The sequence below is a fragment of the Cebus imitator genome, unplaced genomic scaffold (assembly GCF_001604975.1).
Source record: "Cebus imitator isolate Cc_AM_T3 unplaced genomic scaffold, Cebus_imitator-1.0 Scaffold352, whole genome shotgun sequence".
In the NCBI taxonomy this organism is placed as follows: domain Eukaryota; kingdom Metazoa; phylum Chordata; class Mammalia; order Primates; family Cebidae; genus Cebus; species Cebus imitator.
Window position 1 is genome coordinate 683019 of NW_016107667.1, and position 27578 is coordinate 710596.

A 27578-nucleotide genomic window follows, 5' to 3' on the forward strand; every position below is an offset into this window, starting at 1 on the left:
AGCTAAATCATAAAACTTGGTATGAATCTTCTGCAGTGGGTAGCCACATAACTGAGGTGGCTAACTGAAAATTTGCATTTCTTATCAGTTTTCCTGCTTACCCCACCTGGACTTAGCCCTGGGGGATCTCTAGGATTCATGGTGTTCTCCCCTTCTAAATTACCTTTAACAATGGAAGAATTCTGTTTCCTAATAACAAATGGGAAATTTTGTTTCTGCTTTCTAGGAGTCCGGGAAAAATGATTATCAGAGAAACTTGCATCAACGTAGCATGTTTTTTTTGTTGGTTAGACAAAGGTAACAATACTTAACTTCCAGAGCATTAATGATGTATGATTACCATCCTAAATGTGAGATAAATTATATATTAATATTTCTATCTTACCTAACATTCCCTAACATTCCCTCTCAGCACAATTATAGAAAACTGTGGGGAAATAGGTGCTTACACTAGAAATGCCACACTCTGAGAATGCCAAAATCCCAAGTAACGATGCTGTATGAAGTTCAGGTGTTTACTGCCTTGTTCTTCATTCTGAATGTAAAGAACAGGGATGAGATGTTGTAGAATAAACCAGCTGAAAGACAGTGAGAGAAGAAGAATATGCGTGTTGTTGGGGATTCTTTTCCCTCTGTTCTTAGGATCTGGCGGCCACAGATTTTCAAAAGCAAGAAATGGAAAAATGATCAGTTTTAAAGTGGCTTTAAGCCCAACTGGCTTTTATTGATCATTCCATTCCACTTCTCTCTTGTGGGGTAATTCTGAATTTGAGAAAATGAGCTATTCACAAGCAGGGGCTAATCCATATTCATCCTCTTATTTTTAATAACTGCTCATTCTTTACAAGCCTCTGTTTCCCACATGGACCCATTCATGTAACATACTGTATATAACAGGGTTTTAAAGCATTTGTAATATCTCCATTCAAACTAAATTTGGCTAAGATAAAGCAAGACCATGACCATCTCCATGCTTGGTCTAGGAACAGTACCAGCATGTTATATTTCACCAACATTTTAAGTGTTCACTCTGTGCACACACTAACAGCTCTACAAATATTAACTCATTGATTCTAATAAAAACTCCATCGTTTCCTGTTATACAGATGAGGAAATGGAGGGGAAAATAGGGTAAGAAACTTGACCCAGGTCACGCAAGTAATAAGGGCCCAATAGAAATCTGAACCCAGGAAGACTGGCCTGGGAGTCTCTGTTCTTAACTAATCTGAAACTCCAACATGACTACATGCAGGAGTCTTCACCTTGATGATTTTTCTTCGCACTAATTTTTCTGGCTCTTCCGTCTCTTCCCTTTCCTTCCAACTCTCATTTCTATCATCTAGTTTCTGGGGGTGTGGGGTCCTTCTCTGTGTGGCCTACATATTACATCCAGGAGACTGCCTCTCTGCCATTCCCTGCCCAGCTCACCAAGAAGTTATTCCCACCCATTGTCTTATTGAAGCTTTCTCAGTTTCCAGTGAGTTCAAGAAATCCCAGTTTTTCTACCAAGACATCCTTGGCCTATAAGAAGACAATTTCTCCCTTTAAACGTGGAATTCTCATGATTTTCTCATTTACCATATTCCTAATGCATGAAAAAGACAAACATTGCTTTCTATGGGGTATGTGTCTTTGCTTTTGGTATATTTTCTATGTGTTAGTGTTAATGGTGTCTTAAACTCTAGAAGTCATGAATGATACTTGCAAGTCAGTTCATGGAATTTTCTTAATGTCTTTGATGGAACTGATAATAGTTGTTGACCTTGACAATAGTCAGCAGTGGTTTGGAAATGCTATATATTGCTGTCCCTGTTGAAACAAAGCAAGATGGCTTCCTCATCTATGACACATGCTTACAGTGTGCTAACTATAGTTCTCATATACATTATTTCTTTTAAACATCATCTCCAATATTAAGGTAGCTATTATTATTCTCATGTTACACATGAGGAAACAGATGTTTAGGTAATTTGCCCTGGTTCATATATGGTAAATGTCAGGATTCAAAACTAAGACAATGACTTTAAAGCCTATGGTTTTAAAAATTACTGAAAATAACTTATAGAAACCTTGGCGAACCTCAGATAAAATGTTTTCTACTCTACTGTGTGGCCTTGGGAAAGTTATATAACCATTCCATATCTTGTTTTTCCTGACTACATTTATTTTGATTAATAGAACCAGAAACCTGCATAATGTAATTTCACATTTAATGTTTTCCATTTGGATTCATCCTTTGAAATTGAATTATATTAACAAATGTTTATAGATGCTATGATTGAGAAATATTACACTAAAGTTGTATCATTAATGCTTTGCTCAAATATTTTAACTTAATATAAAAATTTCTGCCACATGCAGTGGCTCTTGCTTGTAATCCCAGCATTTCAGGAGGCTGAGGCAGGAGGATTGCTTGGCCCCAGGAGTTCAAGACCAGCCTGGGCAACATAATGACAACCTGTATCTACAAAACATTTAAAGATTGGCTGGGTGTAGGGCATGTGCCTGTAGGGCACTTGGGAAGCTGAAGTAGGAGAATCACTTGAGCCCAGGAGGTCAAGGCTGCCATGAGCTCTGATTGCACCACTGCATTTCAGCCTAGATGACAGAGTGAGACCCTGTCTCAAAAAAAAAAAATCACTACTCAAGACTAGTAAATATATACTTTTTAAATCACTGTGACTGAGCAAAACAAAATATATAAATCACCTTCATTCTGCTGATGAGTTTTATGTTTTTAAGAAGCAAAGATTGATAGGTGGAGAAAAGCTGCATTTTTAGGAATCCAGCCTCACTTTCCATCAAATGGATAACATGAAACACTATCCTCAAAGGCTGCTTCATTCTATTTTTATCAGCCTTTAAATATTGCATGTACTTTGTAGAATATTTGAAAATATAGGCAAACAAGAACAAAGAATAAAGTAAAAACATCACATTTATACCATGCAGAGATCACTGCTATAGCATTCTCATGCATAGATTCCCAGGTCCTTTTGCATATATATCTATAAGAGGGTATGTGCATGAATATTTGCAAATATTCATTTATAATGAACCAAAATGTTATCCTATTATACCCATTATTATGTAACCCATTTTTTTCAACTAATAATTTCTTTTCCATTTAAGTAAAATTCTGTCCTATATAAAACCAAGTCTGTGTTTACGCCTCCTTAACTAATGCAGTTTTTTCTGTACATTTGGCATATGAAAATTAATATCATTACATTTGGTTATTATCCCTAAAGTCTCTTTTAATTTAATCAGTTCTATTTTTATGACACTGTCTTCTTTAGAAATGCAATTTTATTATAAAATATCATAATTCAATCCTTGATTGAACAATTGAGCCTGATCAGAATAAAATTTCATGTGACATTACAGAAACCTATTTTGTTGGACCCTCTGGGAGACCAATAACAAATATTAATGATACAAGTAAAAGAAATTGAAAATTTCAAATAGCCCTAATTGTAATGAAATCAAGAGTTTATTCTTTGTGGAACTAAAGGCAGTGAAATGGAGAACTGTTTTTAAACAAATGGCTCAGAATTACACTGACATATTCTATGAGATATAAATTCTACCAACATACTGTCAATGGTGAGAATAACTACCAGACCCATATAGGGAATAAATGCTTCTTTCAGACATAAGTTTTACAACATGTTAAAATAGTTTCCTGTTCAATTTATGGTTGGCTTTTCTAAAGTTTTCCCTTAATGACAATAAAGATTTTCTTCACACAAATTTCTTTCAGTTTGACTTCTCAATAGAACACCTAAACAGGCTACACTTTTTTTTATTATTATTATTTTTATCTATTATAGAATGAACAACAGCAAATGGCATACAGGTAGCCTAACATCATGAAGTTTTAATTTAATTATACCTTATCGTTGTAATCCTCCTCCTGTCTCATTATTTACTGCCACTATTTGCCATGAAAGCAGGTATTTATTTAATGCTAGCTTTGTGCCTATCTTTCCATGCATCATGGTGGAAAACTTGGGCTCTGGGAGTCAGAGCAGCCTGGATTTAATTCCCTCCTCTCCTGTGTGACCTTGAGCAAGTTACATAACCACTCTGTTCCTCATTTTTCCTAGCTATAAAATTAGAATAAAACAGTCTCTATCTCATGGGGTTATTGTGGGAGTTAGATGAGACACCATGTAAAGCATTTAGAATAGTGCCTGGCACATAGCAAGCACTAAATAAATAGAGGAAATTTGTTTTCAAAATTGAGTTTCACAAATGCCATCCAAAGTCACTGCTCTGAAAAATATATTCCTTGATATTCCCTCTTCACTAAGAGGAGCAGTAAAAGTAAAAAGTAAAACATTTATTTGGGGATAAACATTTATACAGCTATATGACAAATGTATCCTTTTTCTCCCACATGTGCATGCACACACTCTTTTATAGAAGTTTATTTTCATGTCCTCAATGTGTATTATTTATTCACAAGCTCACTACTCTTCCTTCAAACCTGCCACTCTTGGAGCAGGAAAATGTCCCAAGCTAGGGGACACATGTGATCTACTCAGTGGAGAGTCATGTAAAATGAATTCAAAGACCTCCTGCTTCTACCCAAGTCCACCATTGTATAAGAATATCATTCCGGCCCAGCTTAGTTTGTCACCTGCATTCTGGAAGGCCCAGATAGAAGTCATTCCGTAACAATTAGAATTTTACCTACAAAGAAGGTGTATTTCGGGAGCCAGCTCAATTCAGTTGGACAAATATTTGGGTGTACATTATGAAAGGGCATTGTGCTAGGTCTAGGGTGAATTGAGGGATTAAGAACCTCAACGACTCTGCAGCTCCAGAATAGGGAATGTTGATAGCAGAATGAAATAAATACTGAAAAGGCAGGAGGAGGTGTTATGAAGAGGCTTTATTTCCTGTTGCAGAGAAAAGGTGGGCTCTTCCTAGTGAAGAGCGTAGAGGAAGCACATGTCAAGATAAAATCATGAAAGAAACAAAAGCACAAGGATGTAAAATTAGTGTACAGAATGGCTGAAGCACTGGGTATGGTGAAAAAAGACTGAATCACAAAAGGCACAGAATCCTTGCAAAGAAGCCTGCACTTCACGTTTTAGGCCATGGGAGCCACTGCAGTTTGTTGAGTTGGAGAGAGACAAAGTAAAATCAGTTTAACAGCGTTCTTTTCTGGGAATCCTTCCTTACACATAAAACACCCTTGTAAGCTATACACTTACTATCATTCAGTTCTTAGTACAGGTGGTAAAACCATGGTTTCTAATAATAGCTAAACATTACTTTCTAGTTTTTATTCTCTGATCAACAGGTATTCATGGGAATAAAACAGTGCAGATAAAAAGTCAAAAAGATATGACTCATTATCATTAAAGATAACCATTGGATATTTCTGGTTAACCATCCTTATCTCTCTTGGTGGTTTTAATCTTTTAACTAAATCAGCATTCCTCAACATATTACTTGAACACTCTGGTTCTTTGGCATATTAAGAATAATGTCTTAAAAAAGTAGAAAGGTGGTTGCCAGAGCTGGGAAGGGGGAAATGGGGAGGTGTTCAATGGATATACAGTTTCCCACTTAAAAGATGAAAAAGTTGGGTCTGTTCTGTAACAAAATGAATATACTTAACACTACTGAACACGTAACACTTAATATACTTAATATACTTAACACTTAAAAATGGTTGAGATGGTCAATTTTATTTTTATCACAATTAAAAATTATGTCTCACAGAAAGGACTCTGGTCAAGTATGTTTGTGGAACATTCATGCTTCTAATTCCATGTTGATGATTTACAGTTCACAAAGGCCCTGAGCAGTTCTGCAATAAAGAAAACCATTTAACTTTGTTGAGAGTGGAATTTCCAAATGCAGTAGTAACAAATTTGGACACATTAGTTTTTTTCAAAATGATTTTAGGGAAGGCTTGTCTAGACACTATGGCTAGAAAATGGTGAATAACTGTTCTCTCTTCTTTCTTGAATGAAATAACATAAAATTTATCAAGCAATTTTTTTTACTAGCAATTGTTTAGCCTCTTAATTTTGAGAAAAACACTGAAAAGATACTGTCACTGATTCTAGTTTATTTCAGAAATGAGTTTTCTTCTTGCCTGGATGTAGCATGCCTTGAGTCTCATCTTACTGAACTTAGAGAAACTGGAGTAGTAACATTTATTTATTGTTGAAAACGCTTATTAAATGTTGTCCCAAGCATTTGTTCATTGACAGACATCTAGCCACTGCCATCTAAAATGGACATACTCAAAGGAGCCTCTTTGTCAATGATCATTACAGGAAAATAAAACACAAAACCCTGTCAAAGGTTTTCTGACTTGGAGATACCACACAAGAGATGTAAAATAGCAAAATAATGTGAAAGAGCTTCCTTTGTATAAAAGGATTGGGGAATTCAATTTCAAATAATGTTGATTATTAATGTTGTTCTTGAGTTTTGTTGCCTCTTCAGTATGTAAGACCCAAATGTTGAAGGAAAGAGAAGTATTTAAACGATTTCTACTGAAATAACAGAGTTCCTAGAAATCAATGCTCTTTAGCTTCCCTCTTTTTTTTATTGCTAAATGAAAAAAAAAGAGAAAGAAATATTCTAGAGAAATTATTTTCAAGTTAGAAACAAGCATACTCCATACATAGAAGCACACATCGGGGCAATATTAACTCCTTTAAGGCAGGAAAGGGATCATTTGATAAATTACTGGTGATCTGTGTTGCACATTTCATTGTGATGCCAGTCTCTATAGAACATAACTCTTCTTTTTTGTTTGTTTTTTTAATACAAAGCCTTGCTTTGTTACCCAGGCTGGAATGGTACAAACACGGCTCACTGAAGCCTCCAATTCCTGGTCCCAAGTGATCCTCCACCTTGGCCTCCCAAGTAGCTGAGACCAGAGGCATGTGCCACCATTCCCAGCTATTTTTAATAAAATTTTTATAGAGAGGGAGTCTCACTTTGTTGCCCAGGCTGGTCTTGAACTCCTGGGCTCAAGGGATCCTTCTGCCTCATCCTCCTAAAGTGCTGGGATTGCAGGTGTGCAATCCCAAGAACATAATAAACCCGGCCCAAGAACATAATTCTTGATAGGCATTTTCTCTTAGTTATTCACTCATTCAGTAAATATTGATCAAGCATTTGCCACATGCCAGGCACTGTGCTTGGCAATAGACATAAAATGATAAGGGACTCCATTGTGGTCTCTGCTGTCATGCAGCCTACCATTAAGAGGAGAAGATAATTGTTAATCAGATAATCACAATAGTGAATGGACGATGATGAACACAATAATGTGTCTGAAAGAAATAGTGGGAAAAAGTGGGAGCTAAATAATGAGAACACATGGAATCATAGAGGGGAACACCACACACTGGGGCCTTTCAGAGGGTGGAGGTTGAGAGGAGGGAGAGAATCAGGTACTAGGTTTAATACCTGGGTGATGAAATAATTTGTACAACAAACCACCAAGACACAAGTTTACCTATGTAATGAACCTGCACTTAAAAGTTAAAAAAAAAAGAGAGAAAGGAATACAGTTCTACAAAAACATTAATAAAGGAAGCTAATACATCAAGAAAAGCTTCACTGAGGAAGTAGCACTTAACTGAAATCTAGAAGATGAACAGGAATTAGCCAGATGGTGAGGGAGAGCAAAAGGCTATTCAGACACATGAATAGTACTTACAAAAAGTCCTAGGGGCTGGTCCATGTTGAAGCCCATTTCACAGGGAATAATTGCCAAAATCCCCAAGGGCCCTCTGTATTTTGCATGGAAAAAGGTTGGAACAATAAGCATTAAAATGTTAAATGTCAGTGCTTTGTATTTTCTTTTATGATTCTGTTTTTATCCTTAATTTTTGTAGTGAAGACATAATATTTTAAAAGTTAAATTATTATTGAAATCCCTGTGAGTCAACAAATACTTTTATTTGTTGAATAGTTTTATAGAAACCGTTTTATGACTGTCCATGGTTTTAATAAAACTTCTGATTGGTTGAAAAATCATTTCAACTTCTACAAAATTATCTGGATGGAAAGATATATAAGCTGCTGGTTTCTGGGGCTTCAGTCATCAGAAACTACTGGAAGCCGTAACTCCTGAATGAGTAAGAGCCAAGGCCATGGACTTTAGGGGGTGTTTGGGGTAGTTTTGATGTCTGCTTTTTCTGTCCTTTCTCCTCTTCCCTCCACCGCTCCACTCACATGGACCCAGAAAGTTTTAATTAGGGATGGAGTCCTCCACGAGCACAATGGCAGCAGGGTGGGAGTGGGGAACATGGAAAGCATTGAGCTCATCTTGATCCATCTCTGGCCAGTGGCTTATCCTTTAACTTGTTCTTATACCATCCATGTCTCTGGTGTGAGGATACCTGTATTTTCTTTGAATGACACAAGCATGTTCCATGCATTCCATCCCTGCATCTTAAATCTGTTTCTCAGGGAGACTCAGATAAATACTTAATGGCTACTGATCAGAGCCTCACCAAGCACTTGTTGGTATGTTGCTGCACACATAGCTCTCAACTATTAGGTCTTATCTAAAGCATTAAAAAAATGCCTTTGGGTATAGCAGTAATGTCCTGTGGACACAGTAAGCACTGGCTGGGGGTGAGGCACTACCAGAACAACATTGCCCTAAAACACAATTTAGGGGACAAAAATCTGACCAAAATGGTCTTTAAGAGTTATGCAAAACAATTGGTGAAACCACATGTTGCACCGTAGTGAGAGATTTCCTCCTACTCTTTAGTGGCACCACTCCTAAGAAAACCCAGCTTGACTGGAGTCTGTGGTTTGCTGGTGTTGACTGAGGCTGGGGTGGCTGTTAGCTCTGGCTCACATGGTGGGAAAGGACTTCCTGCTGGAAGAAATCTCCAAACCCATAAGACCCTTCTCTGAGGGGGGAGAAAAGAGTGGGCTCAGTTTACCTAAAGCTAATCACTGTGTGCCCTTCATAGTAAGTGCTAACATACAAAGACTGACAATTTCCATAGGATTTATTGTTTTTATTAGGCATGTAACTCTCTATTGGCCATTCGGAGGGATCCCATGGGAGTTCTTTATCCTGATAGTTGTATTCCACACCCTGAACTACCATGACATGTTGAGGGGACATACAAGGTGCTTGCTTCTTCCACTTTCTTTTTCCACTGTTTTTTTTTCACTCTGTCGCCTAGGTTGGAGTGCAGTGGCGTAATCGGCTCACTGCAACTTCTCCCTCCCAGGTTCAAGCGATTCTCCTGCCTCAGCCTCCTGAGTAGCTGGGGTTATAGGTGCCCACCACCATACCTGGCTAATTTTTGTATTTTTAGCAGAGATGACGTTTCACCATGTTGGCCAGGCTGGTCTCAAACTCCTGACCTCCCATGATCTACCCACCTCACCCTCCCAAAGTACTGGGATTACAGGTGTGAGCCACCATGCCTGTCCTCTTCTCCACTTCTGCTAATGTTAAACAGCCCTGGGAAAATGGGTTCAGCTCCTATACTGTTCATGTCTACCAATCCTGCAAGATTCTTGAGGCTTCCCTGCTCTAGCATCTGTTTTCCAGTCCAAACCTCATGGTGGTGCTTACTGAATACCACACATATATTAATATTTCCTGTGGGTGGAGCAGCTTATTATTTTCTAAAAATTTCTCATCAATCATCTCATTTGTTCTCTACAATTAATATGTGAGATTGCAAAAATAGGTTTTATTATTTTCATGCAAAAAACAGAAAACTAAAACTTTAGGATGAAGGTTATCATGTTTAAATGGCATGTACTCATCAGAGTTTTATGCCAGATCAGACACTTGGAAGAATTTCGTCATGGATACACATTTGGAAAGAAAAAAGTTTTGCATAGTATATAGATCAGGACTTTGGAAGAAGAGAGACCTTAATATGAATCCTGGTGCTGTGAACCCCATGATTAATCACCTAACCTCTCTCAGCCTCTTCTTTTAACTGTAAATAGGAATAATGACTCTGCCTCTCAGAATTGTGAAGATTAAATGAGGTTACATTTGCAAATCATCTAGCTCAGTACCTGATGCACAGCAGATACTTCATAAATGACACCCCCCCAGATTTCCAGAATATAGAAAGTAGAACTCGACTGAATGCAAAACTGTGATTAGCTGGTTGCACATAGCCCTGGGCAAATGCAGATGAAAATCATAGGGAAAATGCCCTGTATTTGGAATAGAAAAGAGAATAAACAACAACTTTACTTGAACAATTGATGTGGACTATTCTCAGAATATTTCAAGGACATGTAATTGTGCAGTTTGCACATTAGTTATATATTCAGGATTGCCAAGTTGAGGGTTGCCTCTTTGTACAACTCTCCTTTGTAAGCTGCTTTGAATCACTGCATTAGAAAGTTAAGTGTCTGGAAAAAAAAATAACAAATTGTAGAACATATCCACTATTGTTCTACACACAGTGTACCAGAGCTGAAATTATGGCCAGAAGAGGGCCATGCATAAAACAGGCATTTGGTATGCAAATAAGCTAACAGTAATGAAATCTTGAATAACCCATGGGTAAAGTCAAGAATTTATTCAGTAGGTATTCAGTGCTGACCTTTAAACTAGAGTAGCTAAGGCTGGAGTGGTAGGAATTCTGATTTATTTAGCGAAGAGTGAGACTAACCTGTTTATGAAATAAAGACCCAGGGCTGGTCCTTTAGGAAACCACTCATGGGGAGTAATGGGGTGAAGCAAGGAGACCAGCATCCTAGTCTCATTCCTGCCACTGGTCAGCCACATCACTTTGCCTTGCTGGGTGACACAGTCAACATCTATTAAATGCTGGGCTGCCCTAACACAGACATTTCTGCATTTGTGCAAAGAAGGACACTCCTTAACAACTGAGAAGCCATCTGACTTCACTGTTTGTGCGACGGCTCCTCCTCAGGTTATGGTCCCGTCATTTCCCACCCAGATGTTATAATAGTCTTGCCTCCAGACTCGCTCCTAAAAATCCATCTACCACATTGTTTCAGAAAGGACAATCTTTCTGAGAAGCCAAACTCTTCAAATCTCTTCCTACTTTCATGCCTTCCATGTCTTCACTGAAGTTGGGAAAAAGCATTCATGTGGCATACAAGGCCCTCGGTGACCAGACCTCCCACTTGTCTTTTATGCCTCATCTCTCACTTTCCCTCACCCTAGGGTCCAACTACACAAAGTCATTTGCAAATCCCCAGCACACCTAAATACTGCTTGCCTCTGGGCCTTTGCTTATGCTGCTCTCCCTGCCTGGGTGCTCTTCCTATTGTGCATGTCTCCCTATAATGAACTATAATCCCTGGAGGATAGGAACATGTTTAATTCTTCTGTCTTGGTGCTCAGTGCTGAATGTAACACATAACAGGACTTAATATTTGGTGAATGAATGAAGGTAGATGGTTCAGATTTCAGGCTAGATATTCAAAAGGGTATTTTATTTTCAATGCTCCTGAAATTATAGCCATAGACTAATCACACCAAAAGCTAGCTCTGCCTGTAGTATAATCAGAGCCATTGCTTATAAACATAGCTCTTTCAGAAAGGATATAGGCCCAAGAAGTAGGTGATTGACCTTGAAGTCTAGGATATACTACCGTGTGGTAACAGCTGTTGGCGCCTTGCTCACATCTGTAATGTGCACCTAGGTTCCCCTCCCACTGCATTAGTGTTGCCTGCTAATGGCTCACAGTTATACTTTTCATTGGAGTATTACCCCTATTGACTTGCTATAGTGATTACATCCTTTCCTCCCCTCAGGGGTGGCCTGTACTGGTACCTGATTAATACTGGGTTATAAAAGCCCCTTTCCTTTTCCTCAAGATAAAATAACTTTATAGTGCCTGCTACTCATACTGGACTCCTGGGGAATCACACTGAGGTTATATTTCCATTAACCCTATGCTTGCATAGCTCCTTCACCTGCTGTCACCCTCTTCCCTCAATTCCTTACAAGTTTGTCTCTTGAGAACACTCCCTCAATTAAGTCACTTACCAAATCACTTGGCTTGGGCTCTGTTTCTAGGGAACCACATCTAAGACATCCTGGTGGTCTAGAAGACCTCTTGTGGGGTCAGACATTCCTGATTAAGGGGTTCGACAGGGTTACTGCCAATCATGTATTTGTCCCCATAGAGCCTCTTTCAAGCCATCATTCCTACCCTGCACAGGTGTTCCACCAGTGGCGTAATTAGCAAGACTTCTTTAAGTTGAATCTGTCCTTTTAGACTCTTATGTGTTTATACTCTCTGTGATTTGTCCCTACACCAACGTGTGTAATAAAGCGAGTCAGTCATTTGTCACAAATGGAACTAAAAAAAGATACTGCCTTTCTCGGGTTTTTCTTGTTGTTCCTTCTCCCTGCCACCTCCTTGAACTTTAAAGCAGCAATTGCTTGCATCTCATGGACAATAAACAGATTTAGAACCCAAAAGGCAGCTGGCGAGTTGCCCAGTGTGCCATATGCCACCTTTTCCCACTGCAGGTGTTCTCCCTCTTGACTGGCAGCTCCAGGGCTGGCTGTGGTCCAGTCTAAGAGAGACAGAAGACCTGAGAAGATATTCTCAGCATAGTTCTTCACAAGGCCAAGTCTCCATCTGGGTTTTTGTTTGTAGGACAATGTTTATCATCTGCCCATGTTGACATGCACACGGGATTTCAGGAAGTATGTTGGACAAACTTGGTCCCTTCATGATGTGGACACATGTAGCACCACATGGATACTCCCAACCTTGCTCTTGCAAAGAGTTTGAAGTAATTGAGGAATTGAGGTACTGACTCCAAAATAGATGGAAGTCACTAAATTCTGTGAAAATTTGCTCAATATGATCTCTTTTTTTGAGATAGAGTCTTGCAGTGCTGCCCAGCCTGCAGTGCAATGGTGCAATCTCAGCTCACTGCAGCCTCCACCTCCAGGGCTCAAGTGATTCTCCTTTCTCAGCCTCCCAAGTAGCTGGAACTACAGGCACATGCCACCAAACCCAGAAAATTTTTTGTAGTTTTAGTAGAGATGGGGTTTCACCATGTTAGCCAGTATAGTCTCAATCTCCTGACCTCATGATCCACCCACCTTGGCCTCCCAAAGTGCTGGGATTACAGGTGTGAGCCACCACGCCCAGCCAATATGATTTTTAAAAATTGAAATTTCTAGGACCACTCCTCTAACTGATAGATAAACAGGAACCAGTCATTTGTTCTCCCTGTTACTCCTGGGTTTTTTCACAGATCAGTTCCATTCCCTTAGATGCCTTTCTCAACCTACAGGGGGATGGTAAAAAATTTCCCACAAGTGGTGATGCTTGGGTGCTAAGATTAAACAGGAAAGGTTTAAATCATGAAGGCTGCTATTCTGATTTACCGTTTTATAAATTTTATGTTCAGTTGTAATTTTCTTTCCTTTTTCAAAGAAAAAGGCTTTTAAATTGATGGATAGACTTTTAAAACTACATAGTTATTTTTACTGTTTGTCTCAAGAAATAAAGATATCTCATATAAAGGAGATGTAAATACATAGGTAAGATACTCCTGATATACTTTCCTTCAAGTGATTTAGTAAAAATTCTTAAACTTGTATTTTATATATATAGTCATTTTTTAAAAAAAACAGATACAGGGTCTCACTCTGTCACCCAGGCTGGAGTGGAGCGGCAATCATCACTGCAGCCTCAAACTCCTGGGCTCAAGCCATCCTCACACCTCGGCCTCCTCAGTAGGATGTAAACCACCATGACCCGCTAATTTAAAAAAAATTCTTAAATTTTGTATAGAGACAGAGTCTCACTATGTTGCTCAAGCTTGTCTGAAACTCCTGGTTTAAGCAATCCTCCCACCTTGGCCTCCCAAAGTGTTGGGATTTTATGGGTATGAGCCACCACATGCCCAGCCAACATGTAGCCATTTCATATAAGATACTGATTCAAGCTAATGAACAGAGTTGGCTTACATGGCAACTCTATTAGTAGGTCCTTATAGAGCGTCCTTAAGATTTTCAAGCCAATCATAATATGCCTGGGGATTTGAATGTTTAATTCCTTTTGCTTTCTTCTTCTTAAATTATTTGGGGCTTTTTAAAGTTCTTATGTCCTTTCTTCATTAAGAAAACTCCTCTAGTGTGCTGTATTTGTGTCCTACTTCTTCAGCCATCAGAGTTTTGAATGTGTCATATTCTTTTACCTCTGGCTCCAAAACATTCAGGGAAGCAGGACTGAACAGGCAGGGGCTAGTGACGTACTCAAACCATCAGGGATATCAAAGCACACTCCCTGCTGCACTTGCCCCACCCTCATGTAAAAGCACCTTCCATCCCCTTTCTCTCCTTCCCTCCACTTCTCTGCATGGCCATTCCTGGACCAAAGTGCTGAGGATGGAGCATGTTAGCAAGGGGGCCAGAGAGAAGGTCGAAAGCCCTAGAATCAAGGGGGCATGTTTTCTGTTGAGCTCCTTGGTTTCTCATTTATTTTGAGACTTACCTTCTTAGAATCCCTCTTCTTTCTTGAGGCAGATGAGACAAAGCATCCAAAGTACCTCACACAGATTAGGAAGGTGTCTTGGCCCATTTTGCACTGCTGTAACAGAATACCCGAGACTGGGTAATTTGTAAAGAACAGAGATTTGTTTCTTACAGTTCTGGAGCCTGGGAAGTCGAAGATGGAAGGGCCTGCACCTGGCCAGGACATTCATGCTGTGTCATCCCATGGTGGAAGACAGAAAGTCAAGAGAGCACTAGAGAGAGACAGGAAGAGGGCTGAACTCATCTTTTTATCAGGAACACACTCCTGCAATGACTAATCTATTCATGAAATGATGGCATTAATCCATTCATGAAAGCAGACCCCTCATGACCTAGTCTCCTCCTAAAAATCTCCCCTCTCAATACTGTTACATTGGGGATTTAGTTTCTAGCACGTGAACTTTGAGGAACATTCAAAGATAGCAGAGGGGCTCTCCATAGGTGACACAGGGTGGTAAAAGCAGGGGAACGAGGTCCTGATGAAATGGTCTTTTAAAAAAATACTATTTATAAAGTTTTTAATAGGTAACAATTCATATAACTTAAGCTTCATGAAGTATTTCAAAATATACAGTGAAAATCCTGTCTCCTGTATCTTATTCTCATCCTCTGAGTTCCTAGGCATGATATTGACTTTTGTACTAAAAGAGATACGTTTTATCATGAAAAGACAGTTTTTGCATGATAATCCCTATTTTATGGAGTATTCTTTAAAAAAATCAAGAGATTCTCGTGTGCTTTATTTTCTTGGAACTATTGGTATGGTGAATTATATTAATATGATTCTAAATGTTGGACAGTCCTTTGGTCTTTATTTTTCTAATGTGCTGTCAAATCCTAATTACTATTATGATATTTTACTTAGGATTTTCACATTGGCATCCATAAGTTATATTGGTCTGTAATTTCGGAATATTTTGTGCACCTTTTATCATCTTTATCATCCTTTGGTACTGATATTATGCTGACTACATAAAAAAGAATTTGGAATGTTTCTTTTATATTTTCCCTTGATGCTCTGGAACCATTTAATGATTAGGTTTTCTGTCACTTTCTTAAAAATTAAAAAGGTTTTTGTTTGTTTATTTTAACATACAAAGCTGCATTGTTTCTTTAGTATTCAGCAATCCATTCAAGGAAGATCATTTAGTTCAACCTTATGAAGCCTATATCCTTCCAGTAGTGATGGAATCACTATTGCACATTGAGTTCATAATTTTGATTCAGATCATGTATTTTGAGCAGATGTGGCAAGAGTGACAAAAGATTTCCTATTGCTTTTAAGCTAACTTTGTTAATTTATGTATTCCTATAAAATATTCATTTCCTCAAAGTTTTTAAATATATTTACATACATTTTAGGAGATTTGATATGTTTGTGATTCTGTGGCTAGTTCACCTTTATCATTTCTCATTTTACTTATTTGTACTGTCTCTCTTCTTCTTGATTAGGACAGTGCTTTAGACCATTTGGGTTGCTATAACAGAAATTCCATAAACTAGATGGTTTATAAATGATAGAAATTTGTTTTTCACAGTTCTGATGGCTGGGAAACCCAAGATCAGGCACTGGCTGATTCAGGGTCTGATGAAGACCCACCTTCTGGTTTACCCTTGATGCTTTCTGGCTGTGTCACCACGTGGTGGGAGTGAGGAGTCTCTCTCAAGCCTCTTCTCTAAGTGCACTAATTCCCTCCAAATACCTCCTAATATCCTCACCTTGGGATTAGGATGTCCAGGCATGTTGAGAAGGGGTGCAGATATAAATATTCAGTCCATTGCAGTCCATTATTTCTTTAAAAATGAACAAACTTTTGATATTATTAGTTCTACTATTTTAATACTGCTAAACTCTTTATGTCTGCTTTTATTTTTATTAATTTCTTCCTATGCTTTCTTTACATTTATTTAGTTGTTTTTTTCTTACTTCATCTGGGATGCTTTTTCAGTCTATCTTATTCATTGCTATAAACATGTCTATGAATTTTCTACTTTTCTTATTTATTGCTGTAAATATTTGCTTGCAAATTTTCCACTTTGGCATTGCTTTAGCTCTATTATTTTCTCATTAATAATTAAAAATCATTTTAGGTGTGTTTCATTTCTCTCTTTTTTTCATCCTGTTATTTCCCTTACTGTCTTTTTTTCCCCTGCAGAACCTGTTTGGCCTTAAATTTCTTCCAGTTTCATTTTCATATCTGTAATGTTTTTAGTTTTTCTTCCACATTTTCTTGGAAAATATGACTAGGTGAAATGATGTGGAATGTAACCAGTTTTATCATAGGCCAATTGATATGAACAAGAGTTAAGTTCCGACAGCATGTTTCTGATTACACAACCATCACCAAACTTCTGAGACCAAAACACTTCTAATATTAAGCTTTGAAATAAAGGTGAGCTATACATAAAGTTAGTAAAAATAAGTAACATAATTATTTACCTAATTATTCCAGCTCAGGGCCAGAACCAACTCTAATAGCACAGGGCACAAGCCAGCAACCACTGCTGAACAGGACACCAACCCATCGCAGGGTGCACTCACACACACCCCACACCCACTCAGACCGAGACAATTTAGACATGCCAGTTAACCTAATGTGCACATCTTTGGGACGTGGGAGGAAACTGGAGCACCCAGAGAGAACTCATACACACACAAGGAAGATGTGCAAACTCCATACAGATGGTGGCCCCTGGCCAGAAATCATTTTTCTTTCCTCATTAACATCATAATGAGATGACATGGAACAAAATGAAATTATCCAGGGACGTGTTGTATCCTTCTGAGTTTTATTCTGTCACATATTGATCTCTTCTTGTCTTTTCTCCATCACTTTCTGAATTCTTGCATTTCTGTTTGATGGTTTTCCTTCACTCTATATCTGATGTTTGTTCACAATTTTTATGTGCTTCTTGGTAACATTTTTCTAGACAAACTGTTTGCAGGCAGTCCTTATATGTAGGGAAGAGCAAGGGTAATAGTGCATGTTAGTTGGGATTCACAAACTTGGGGCTCTCTTTTGGTTGCCAAGAGAGGCTCCTTCTTGCAAATGCAGCTTGTTTCCATGAATGGTCATGAAGTCCATGTCTAGTTTCTCTCGGTTTCTCTGAATTAACCCTGGTTATCACCCTCTCATTTCAACCCTTACTATTGCAAACTGTGCTGGAAATGGGCCTCTTAACTTCAGGAAATGTCTTTTTTTTTTTTTTTTGTCACTTTCTGAGACCTCCCACAGCTGAATTCTTGCCGTAGAGATCTCTGCTTCGCACTTCCCCAGTCTCTTCCCTACAGCTCCTAAGTGAACTTGAATGCTTTTGGCAACACTTACAAATATTTTGGAATTTCTCTCCTAGTTTTGCCAAAAATTGAGGGTGCTTTTGGATGGCTTCCAAGAGAAGAGGTAGAAATACTAAGTAACAGAACCATGTACATATCAAAATTCCCTGCTGCTCTTTAGGGAGGACTGCTCTTTTCATTGGTTCACTTTTCCTTGGAGAGTGCTAAGATCTTTGAGATAAAAGGGCCAAGAAGGCAGTCATACCGCCTGCCTGCCTTTCTTTTCTTTTTTTTCTTTCATCTCGCCCTGTCACCAGGCTGCAGTGCAGTGGTGCTCACTGCAACCTCAGCCTTCCAGGTTCAAAGGATTCTCCTGCCTCAGCCTCCTGAATAGCTGGGATTACAGGCATACACCACCACACTTGGCTAATTTTTGTGTTTTTAGTAAAGACATGGTTTCACCATATTGGTCAGGCTGGTCTCGAACTCCTGACCTTGTGATCCACCCACCTCAGCCTCCCAAAGTGCTAGAATTACAGATGTGAGCCACTGTGCCCAGCTGGCAGTCATACCACTTTTCATCTGGTTCACTTGATTTTTGGATCCTAGGACATTTATCTTCACTTTAGGAGTATGATTGTATAATCTCTTTCTCTCTCTCTCTCTCTCTCTTTCTCTCTCTCTCTCTCCCCCCCCTCCCCCTCTCCCTTTCCTTCAGATTCTGAGAATTTAAAGGCCTAGGAACTGAATTATACCTAGCCTGTCACCCCCTCTGTGGGATATTATTTGGTCAAGGGATAAGAGTAAGTCCAGCTGACCATAAAATGGTCCACAATGATCAGACAGTGTAGAGCATCTAGACGAAAAGCAACAGACAGCAGGCATAGTTGAGGCATGAATGCAGTGTCAAGGAATCACAGCTGCAAGGACGCAGTATGTTGAGACTCCAGAGCATACAGCAAAGCTCGAGGCAGGCAAAGCCTGTCAGTACTTAGGATTCAGATTTTGCCACTGAGAATTAGCAAAATGTGGCAAGAGAAAGCAGGTTCTGAGTTCTTGGAAGACAAGGATTTCAGGCAAAGAGAACCAGGGTTGCATAACCAGGGTTGGCTCCATGGGTATGAAACCCATGCAGTGACTGAGTGCCCCATGCTCAGAAGGGCCCCCACGTGGTTTACTGCATTACTCTCACTGCCTTGAAATCTTCTTGCTCTACTCTCACTGTGCTGAAATCTTAATTTTTGAACAAGAAACTGCATTTTCATTTTGCACTGGGCCCTGCAAATTCTCTTGCAGATGCTGCACATTACTCAGTACAAAGCATTAAGAACTCTTGCTTATCCTTTGCATTTCAGCTCCTACCTTCTAATACCCTCTTTCCTTTGTGTCCCCATCATTTAATGTGTCTCTAAATATTCATTTAATAAATTAATATACTGGCTACCAGAAAGAAAACACAAGGTCCAAAGAACTGACCTGTAGCCCTTTCAGATGCCCCTTGCCAGGAGTGAGATCAAACCAGAGTCTTTGGTGGGAATGAACCACAGGTTATTCCACTCTAGGTACTAAAAAGTATGAGGACAGGGAGCTGGCCCAGTGAAAACCATACATGAATGATATCAGTAACATGACCATAACCTGCCAAATTTAGGAATATTTGGCTTTCTGATTCACTGAAGTAATTTGGAGACAAGGAAATTTTGTGGAGGATCAGTTCAGTTTTATCTGCTGTGTTGCTGGGTATAAACAGCTGTGCAGATTTCATAGCCTCCCCACTGCTGACACCCTAAGTCTTTATATTTTCTACCTTCTTTAACTGGCCTACTGCAGGTCTGTTATGTGTTTATCAGCATAGTCTTTTTGTGCACACCAACCACCCAACAGAATAGCACAGGGTTTGGGGAGGGACTTGCACCAAGACCTCTGTGTCTGCCTCATCATTATGTCCTTGTTAGGCAGTTTTGCAGTTAATTTTAAAAATTGTTTTCATGGTTTTACTATCAGTTCCACTTTTAATCTTCCTAACAGTCCAGACTTTTTTTTCCTTTAGAAATGAGATATTCTTGCCTAACACTTACTTCCTAATTAGTTTAATGAACAAGATAAAAATGACCTCCAAACAAGTGACCAACATTTTCTTATCCTTTTGGGTGCATCCCTTTCACTCCTCCACTACCAAGTGACTTTTACATGGAAACAGCCCAAATCATCTTCAGTAAAGTACTATCTCTTCCGAATGCATGAGATTTCCAGCTAAATAAATAATGACCTCTCTTCAGAGAAACCAAAGGGTATAGCAATTGCATGAGTTCATTAATTCTTCTTGACCTGTGGCAAAATATCTGAAAATCATCCCCTGAGTACCCAGATCCCAGAGTTATCTCTGGTAGTAGTAGATGCCTTAAAACAAAACAAAAACAACCCTAGCTCTCCACTCTCCATTAGGTATACAGAGAACCTCAAAAGGGCCTAAAGATCTAAAGCTATGGTTATCAACTAAACGCTCATATGTTTAAGACATAATAATAATGATCAGAAAAATAAATGGGACAAATTAATTTTAACTATTTTGCCAAAAATCTTGCTAGAATTCTTTTTTCAGATAGGGCAATGTATAAATATGAAAACCAAGCTTTCTCTATCTAATAGCACTTTGTGGAATTCACTATTCCCTTCTCTCACAGGTTCCTTTTGGGTGCCACCTCTTTTTTTCATAAAGCCTATCTTATGAGCTGCAATTAAAAGAGCCACAACCATCGTTGGTCCTCTTCATTCCTTTCCCTAAAACTAGGTGTGGGCAAGCCCTCCAGGGCCCTAAGCTTCCAAGTTCCTATACAGAACTTGGAATCTTGGAATCTAGACCTCAAGGGTGCAGGGTTTACCCCTAGAAGATCCAGGTCTGGAAGAGCAGACCTCAGAGAGTAGGAGCCATGGGCCTCACTCCAACTTTGGCTCCGGCAGACAACTTAGGGTTTAGATTAGATCAGAGTCTATAATACCGTGTTGCATTTCAGTCTTGACGCGACAGACATACCTTTTGTATCAGCAGTCAGATAGTCAGGAATTCTGGTCATTTTCCTACAGAATATACAACTGGGGGAAATTGAATGAAAAACTATAACTTTGGGCAAGCTTTAGGGAATTTTAATGTGTGGATAGGCATGGTCCACCTCCCACCCCCACTTCCTGCATAGACCCTGGCAGATTCCAGCTGGCGTTCCACGTTTGTGTTCCTTTCTAGGTGTCTTTGGTAAGCATTACAAGTAATGTTTCTGTCACCCTTAGCAAATACCAAGAATTTTTCCATGTACAAAAACAAAGTATAGGTGGGGGAGGGAGGGCTGGACATAAAACCAGCAGCCCACACATTTCCTCAAGGTGAGCAGGGAAATATCAAGGCAGTACCAGATACCTGCTGGGAAGTCAATCAGATCACAGTAGGTAAGAGCTGATTGACCAGCCACTCCAGGCTCTCCCTCTATCGACTTCCCACTGGAAGTGCTAAGTAATACGCAGGTAGGAGGAGAGCAGCATAAAGCAAATACATTAAAAACCACAGAATTATAATCCTTTTACATTTGAAAATGCTTTCTATTGTAGTCTGTGTCTATATCATCCAAATTAAATGTTAAAATATACCCCAAGTAATCAATAAGACATTTTCCCATCCAAATTAAAATGACCAACACAGAACACAAAATACAAATTTTTCAATTAGAATTGTCTTTACATTGTCTAATTTGCAATCCTCAGTTTTATTCCAATCACATTTTTTAAACAAATTTTCTTCCTTCAAAGTCACACAAAAACTAGGTCTATGTTCCAAGCAAATGTGTGTGCATATACCAGTGTTGTATTGTTTGTATGGAGATCATTAATTTGGGTTTGAATGTTTCTTTACATTAATATGTGCTGATTCTAAATTGTTACTCAAGGATTGTTTGGGTAACAGTGCTATTATGAATTGGATTTTAGTATAAAATACTTGTTACACATGTGATGTTCCATTAAATTATTATCCCTCTTTTCTTATTAACGATTAGTTAACAAGAAATAATATTAGAATTCTAGTAATAGCAAGAGAATGGTGGCACTCTAAAGCACTTGACCATCAGGACAAAGAGGAGACTGACCTGCCTACAGTTGCTTACTAAGTAGTTTTAGGGAAGAATGGTTGAGTTTCAAGCTGGCTATCCCTTGAATGGATCTGTTCAAGAAGTGTCAGACCCAGGACCATGTTGCATTCACAAAGGAAATGGTACCATGTTAGGTGTATTGAACAGTAGCCCAGGCTTTGCCTGGCACATCCTGTTTTGATGGCTGTGTTTTGCATTTGGAACCTTCTACATTTAGCACAGAAGAACTTCATAAATATTGTACACTAATAAGTACTCAAGACATATGTTTGAAATTTTTATGTAAATTCTATGAAAATCTATTCTCTTTTCACATTCATTTATAACTATTATCTCCACTAGTTTAAAGGATATTTGTCTTATAACAGTCCTCAAATTCCTTGCTTTTCAGTTTAAAATATTTGTATTTTGACACACCATCTCTCCTTTCCTTTCTGTCTTAGAGGAAGATGGGGATGCACACCTCATTTCTTTTCATTGCATCATTGACCCCACTTGTTCCTGCCTCTTTGGGGGCCTTCAACTATCCATTGCCACTCCCTACTTTCATCTCTTCTTTTCTACCAGATTCTTCTCTTGAGTTTGTAATTAGGGACATGTCCCCCTGATCTTAAAACTTCACTGTATCTTTCAAGCAATTCTTCTTTATTCCTTATTTATTTAACCTTAAAATTTCAGAAAAGAATATTTATGCACTATTTAACTTTATTTCCGCATGCTGTTTAACCCTATGTCATTTCACTACTGTTCCTGCTATGCCCTGAGATCTCAAAGGTTGCTAATTACCTCTTTTAAAAATTCCTCTTGGATCTTGGTATTTATCTTCCTTACTCAACAGAATCTGGCCTCTCACTTTCTTAAAATGTGCTTCCCCTTGGACACAGGGCTGTCCTAGTTCTACTTTTTTGATTACTCCTTCTCTGACTTCTCTTCCTCCTGCATCCCACCTCTAAGTGTAGGGAGTATTTTGATCCTTGGATCCTTTCTTCTTCCCTTCAAGGCTCCCTTCTCTGAAATGTCATCCAGTGTCAGAGTTTCATTGTCTTTTCCATGTGATGGCCTCCTGATCTAAATTTCAGTTCTCATGTTCTCTCCTCTAGAGCACTTGCATCTCAAGAGCCTGCTGGAATTTTTCAGCTAGATGACCTCTAGACACCTTCAAAACTGAGACCACCAACTTATTCCCCACTCACATCAGCCTCTCCTGCTATGTTGCTGAGCCTACTGATAGCCTCACTTTCCTAGTCTTGGAGTCAATATCATCAGCATTGACTCCTCCATCTCCTTCTTTCCAATGTCAATTAATTTTCAGATATCATTGGTTTTACTTGTGCAATAATTCTTGTCTTTCTTTTTGCTTTGTTCTCACAACTACTATCTGAATTCAAGCCCTCATTACTTCTCTCCTGAGCTATTATAATCAGCTCTTGACTAATCTCTCCTGGTGTCTGACTTCTCTGCACCATTCTACACACTTCTGCTATCTAATAAAGAGCTACTGGTTACAGGTCACTAGTAAGCACTTGAAATGTAACTAGTCCCACTTGAGATGTACAGTAAATATAAAAAGCACACCAGATAAAGAAAAAATTTAAATTAAAAAGTTTCAAATGCCTCATTAATAACTTTTATATTGATTATGTTGACATATTAAAATTAATTTCATCTTTTTTTGTAATGACCAGAAAATTTTAAACTGCATATGTGGCTTTAAATACATTTCTATTAGGTAGGGCTGCTAGAGACCATGGTGAGGCTTGTGTTATTTTTCTTCTCAACAGCTTTGACTGCTTCTCATTACCATAAAATCATATTAACAATAGAAGCAACAACATATATTATTTTACAAAATAATATATGTAATATGTGCCTCCTTTAGAATCAAATGCAAATCTATTAGTTCAATATTTCACTCCGTGAGTCATCTGGTGCCAACCTGTATTTTCCATTCATTCATTCACTTATTCCACAGATTTGAATTCTCCCTCTCTATTCCCTTGTTTATACTTCACATGCCTCATAACCTTGTCTGCTATATTCATTACATTGCATTCACACTGTTCTCTCTTTGTTAATAATGTTCCTTTTGCTGAGATATCTCTTCTCGTTTTTCACATGTTTACATGTTTTTCTTCTTCATTATCTTTAATAAACTCTTCCATGCTTCACCCACACCAAAAAAGCAGTCCTTGCCCCAAAAACTTCAGCACTCAGTAGTGTGTGTGAATGGCTCCATAATCAGAAAAGCCATGCTTGCTTGCTCATTCATTCATTCAAGTCAAGCCTGCTGACCTCTCTCCCACCAGACATGGTAGGAAGTCCCATATTCCTTCCTTGCTCACACCTTCATAGGCCCGTACAAGAACCCTGAAGCTTAGGTGATCTTGGTAAATAGAAGACTTGGTGGCAGACAGTTCTGGCAGCTCCTCAGCCAGGCCAGAGTGGTGTTGCAGCAGTACAACTGGCAGCCTTGACGCTTCACGCAACCCCCAGCTGGGGTGCAAATCCTAGGTCCCTGGGCACCCTAACAGGACTCTGTAGTTCTTCTCATCTGGAACTCAGCTCTTCTGATGTGACCATCCCTCCCTTGAATACAACACACCTGTTTCCATTTCCAAACCCCTCTCCAGATCAATCCCTTTCCTCTTTCAAAATCCATAGCAAGAAGCAGAAACCAAGACTAAAGTTGGTTTCTCAATATGTCACTCTGTTTCCTCTCTATCTCTCCAGTGGGTTTCCATGGTCCAAAATTTCTTCCTCAGAGAAGGTTCAACCCCTTCCTTTTCGAAGCCCCACTTGCCAGATAGTCACTACCTTCTTTGGGCTTTTACAGAATCTTTTTTCTTTTTAGAGACCGGGTCTTTGTTGCCAAGGTTGGAGTGCAGTGGCACAGCCATGGCTCACTACAGCCTTGAAAACCTATGCTCAAGTGGTCCTCTCACCTCAGCTTCTCAAGTAGCTAGGACTACAGGTGTGCATCGCCATGCCTGGCTATTTTTTTTTTAATTGTTTTGTAGAGATGGAGGGGGTGGGGGGGGTCTCATTATGTTGCCCAGGCTGGTCTTGAACTCCTGGCCTCAAGTGATTCTCCCATCTCAGCCTTCTAAAGTGCTCGGATTACAGGCATAAGCCACCACGCCTTGCAGGTATCTTTATTAAAGGAGCGTTTCACTTTATTTTGTTCTCAATACATGCCAGATACTCTGTGTATATTATCTCATTTAATCCTCACTTATTACTTTACTTAGGATAAGCTAATTGTCCGAGCTCACACAGCTAGTAATTAGAGGAACGAAGATTTTTAAACAAAGCCTTGCTAGTTCCAAAGTGTGCATTTAGCCATTAATTTGTATTTCCTTAGCTTAAATATAATTAAATGAATCCCCTGAATCTGTATCTTATTAGGAGCATTGCCCTTCCTGTGCTTAGCTTAGAGATGCGAATGAAAGTAGTTGTGGGATCCCTTTCTCCCGGAAGGGAAAACTTGGAGAAATTTTAGTCTAAGCTCTTAAACACTCCAGTGCCCCTAAGTGTTTTTAGATGTCATTTCTGCCTCTTTATGATACAAACTTAAAGCCCTAAGTGTAAGTAAAGAACAAAGTCCCCTTTGCTCATTCCATCATTCCTGCCCTAAATAGCCCTAGTCTTTCCACCAATGGGAGAATTCATTCCTTGGCCTATATGCTGGGTAACCTCCCTGGGGAAGATGTGATGGAAAAGTAGATTATTTGATTACCATTATTATGTTGTATTACGTCCTCAAGTGTGACTGACAAACAAAAACCAAAAGCATTCTTCCCAGGGCATGTCTTATGCATTTACAAGTTTTACTTATGTGTCAGAACAAACCATTGCAAATTTACCCAATAAAGAAGATTCACACGTACTCCTGAACGGGGGAAAAAAAAGTGGAGAAAAGGGAAAAAAAAAGATTCTAGATTTCAACTGTAAAAGTAAAGTTTTCTCTTGAACATTTTAATTTAAATGCACACACGCACAGGCACACATATAACGTGAGGAGTTATATACAGTAAAGGGAGAACAACAATAAAGCCACTGGAATCCAAATGACATGGCTTTGTCTCCATCTGTGAGAGCTGACAGATCTGCCACTTTCAGTAAACAGCCTCTGATACACATTTTGGGGGTGAAATCTCATTTCTCTTCTTCTGCTGTTGCTATGGTTACCATCCTACAGAATCCCTGCACACATCAATTGAAAAAAAAGGAGGAAAAAAGAGCACAAACATAAATTTAAATATTAACATACCCCCTCCAAGCTGGAGGAGTCACTGCCAGGAACTTGCCCGAAGCCTAGTTAGGAATCTTTTGGCCCTGATACCCCAGTGTTGCCCATTAATCTCATTTCCAGTGCTACTGTGGAAGGCAACAGATAATACCTGGAGTGAGTTGAGAGGATGAGCCAGGCTTGGCTCCTTGTGATCACAGAGCCCTGATGCCTCAGTCATAGAGTCCTAACCTTCTGTAGACTGACGCAGGTGACTTGTGAGAAACCAGCAGCCAAAGGCCTGGGTTTTAGGAAGATGGGAACACTAGGTGTGGGGCAGAACAAGTATAGCTGCCCAAGACCCAAGTAATTTTTCCCAGATTTCTTTCTTAAGGCAGATTCATTGTGGATCCTCAGTTTCTTAATCTCTTACATAGGACAAAATAATAATTCCTGTACCACAGGGCTATTGTGAGAATTAAATATGATAATCACAGTGAATATATCTTGGGAACTCACAGTACTACAAATGCAGTTTCTAGTCATTGTGGCTATGTGACAATAAAGTCAGTTACCACTACCATGAGTGGAAGAAATTTCCCGTGAGTTCCATCTAACTGTCTACACTGAGGCTTCCTTTGTCTCCCATTTCTGCCCTTCATTCTAGGTATCTTGTCTTTGCACTCAAAGAAGAAAATGGGGCCAATAACTTTTAATCGCAAGTGAATTTCAATACTTATTTGTTGCATTCACATATACTTCACCCTCTGCACATGGAAACATTTTTTTTTTCTTTTTTGAGACAGAGTCTCACTTTGTCACCCAGGTTTGAGTGCTGTGGTACGATCTCAGCTCACTGCAACCTCCACCTCCCAGGTTCAACCAAGTCTCATGCCTTGGCCACGAGATCTCACAAGTCATTTGCATCAGTCTACAAAAGGTTAGGACTACAGGCACGTGCCCCCACGCCCTGCTAACACCTGTATTTTTAGTAGAGACAGGGTTTCACCATGTTGGCCAGGCTGGTCTCAAACTGCTGATCGCAAGTGATCTGCCCACCTCTGCCTCCCAAAGTGCTGGTATTACAGGCATGAGCCACAGCGCCTGGCCAGAAACAGTTTTAATAAAACTTTATTTTCCCTTGGCAATAAGAATGCTTGGAAATGCCAGCTGTCAGGACACAAATAGATCCACAATGAATTCTAAGCTAAAAACGGAACCTTTACGTAAATTCTAAAATGGAAAGATGTATTCACCTCTTCTTCCTTTGATGACCAATTCCAAAAGTGTTCAAAGAATTTTTTTCCATGAAGACAGTGTGTCACATATTTGGGCATGGGTATTTCCAGGTACAATAACTCATTTAAGCTCAATTTAGTAAAACTGAAGTATGATTGGAAGTCATTTTTACTCCA

General features: G+C 39.2%; 1 protein-coding gene across 3 annotated transcripts in view; it reads left to right on the forward strand.

The window, feature by feature from the left end:
- Positions 1-27578, forward strand: part of LHFPL3 (LHFPL tetraspan subfamily member 3) — a 539341-nt gene that overhangs the window by 123813 nt on the left and 387950 nt on the right. The window lies entirely within an intron of this gene.